Source organism: Gekko japonicus, unplaced genomic scaffold (genome assembly GCF_001447785.1).
Source record: "Gekko japonicus isolate JY-2015 unplaced genomic scaffold, Gekko_japonicus_V1.1 scaffold2173, whole genome shotgun sequence".
In the NCBI taxonomy this organism is placed as follows: Eukaryota; Metazoa; Chordata; class Lepidosauria; order Squamata; family Gekkonidae; genus Gekko; species Gekko japonicus.
Window position 1 is genome coordinate 279,610 of NW_015172070.1, and position 2,357 is coordinate 281,966.

A 2,357-nucleotide genomic window follows, 5' to 3' on the forward strand; every position below is an offset into this window, starting at 1 on the left:
TACGTTAAGCAAGTTTGGCTAGGAGGTTGTAAGAACATCACTGCAACTTCCCTAATGGTGCCTCCATGCAACACAGGCAGTAGGGACTCAGCCTTGACGCACAACCTCTTCGGCTGCCAGTTTCTTGGCACTCTGGGCTGTAGCATGGTGTGGCGGAAGTGGCAGGGGAAATCCAGGAGAGAGAGCCACATATATACTTGGATTGGGTCCAGAAAGGGAGAGGCCCTGGCACACCCCTGTGAAGCCAGACTTTTTAAGGCTGTCCCTCTAGGCTTCAGTCAAGATTATCCCAAAAAAAGTCTTACCAGTTCCAGGACCACAGTATTCTTTGGTGTCCGGCGAGTCTTCATGGGGATTTTCTTCTTCCTCTGGGATTTCTGGGTGGTTTCTAGGGGGGGGAATCTAAACGATGAAAGAGACGGGATTGCAGAACTCTTCATTTATCTGTCTAGCATATTCTTTGCTTCGATTCTCCCCCCCACCCCATCTTTTAGTCCTCTTGTTGGCACCAGTAACGTTTCCAACTAGGTATCAAGCTACCCAGAGGGGCAGGCATGATACAGCCTGCTCTCATCAGATCTTATAAGCCAAGCAGGGCTGGATCTCAGTTGGGAGACCATCGTGGGAGACTCTGCAGAGGAAGGCAATGGCACACCAGCTCTGCTTCGTATTTGCCTTGAAAGCCTCTAGCTGAGGTTGCCTTAAGTCAGTTGTGACTTGACGGTAGGCATCAAGCCACCCTGTACTTTTCTCTTGGTGGTCTCCCATCCACGTACTAAGCAGAGCTGACCCTGCTTAACTTCTGAGATCTGACGAGGCCCAGCTAGCCTGGTCCATCCAGGTCAGGGCCATAAAACCCTACCAGAAGCACACTCAAGGCAGCTCACAACATAAAACCATTATTTGTTAAAATGTAAAAAGGTAAAGGTTTCCCTTGCTCGAAAGCCAGTCGAATCCGAGTCTAGGGGTGCGGTGCTCATCTCCGTTTCCAAGCCGAAGAGCCAGCGCTGTCCGAAGACATTCCCGTGGTCATGTGGCCGGCATGACTAAACACCAAGGCGCACGGAACGCTGTTACCTTCCCACCGAAGTGGTACCTGTTTATCTACTTGCAATTTCTTGCTTTCGAACTGCTAGGTTGGCAGGAGCTGGAACTAGAGACGGGAGCTCACTCCGTCATGCGGCAACTCGGGTCTCGAACTGCAGAACTACTGACCTTCCACAGCCTGCAGTTCAGAGTCTTAACCACTTGAGCCACCGCAGCGCCTTGTTAAAATGTACCGCCATCTTTAAAAAAAAGTAACAAAGCCCACCCACACACACACAAAGAAGGCCACAGCATAAACTGTTGGGTAGCCAAAATTATTCACGTAACAGTCTTCAGGCTAGAATCAGCTTGCAGAAAATGACTAAGTTCCCTAGTTAAAAGCCTGATTTGAAAGAAATATTTTGGTCTGGGGCCCCAAAGAGCGTAAATGCCAGGCGAGCCTCAGTGGGCGAGGACATTCCACAGGCCCTCCCTTCATCTAAAAGACACAGGAGGAGCTACGTCTGAAGGACAGGCTGGAAATGAGCCACTGGGTTTGGGGTTTCTCTCCTGCGACAATTTGTTTTCAGAGATAGCTTTGTACCTCAATAGTCCCTACTTACACACAGAGAGGTGTTTCTACTTTTGGCGTACCATAGCGAATACCCTTCCGGCGTTGGCCAGCACCCTTCACTTTGTGTTGTTCCAGTGAACCTGTTCCAGTGACCGCTTTCTGTGCCCTGCCCCATCCCTCCTCCAGAGAGGTCCCATTTCCACAAGAAGCCATTTTGCTTCACACTGGCACAGAGAACATCGGACAGTGACAGGCCTGCAACTGTTTTGGAGCCTAAAGCAGAAAACAGGAAAGAGGAAGGCAGCCCCACAACATACTCACGCATTCAGAGCATCCACTTGGGGAGGAATGTCTGACTGGACTCCTCTCAGATTTGGAGAGTCGCCGCTCAGCTTCCATTTGGGCAACCGGAGGCTTTCTGTGTCTGCAGGAAGCACATTTTGGATACAGAGCAAGCCACCCCCCCCGGTACATTCTGCAGTGCAGCAACATATAGCGCCAGAGCAGCATAACAGTTAGGGTTTCCAGCCTCCAGGTGGGACCTGGAAATCTCCCAGAATTTCAACTGATCTCCAGACAACTGATATCTCTCCCCCTGGAGAAAATGTAGAGTTGCCAGATCCAGGTTGGGAAATATCTGTAAAAGTTGGGGGTGGAGCCTCAGGAGGCGGGGTTTGGGGAGTGGAGGGACCAATAGGGTATAATGCCATCGAGTCCACCTTCCAAAGTCACCATTTTCTCCAGGTGAACTGATCAA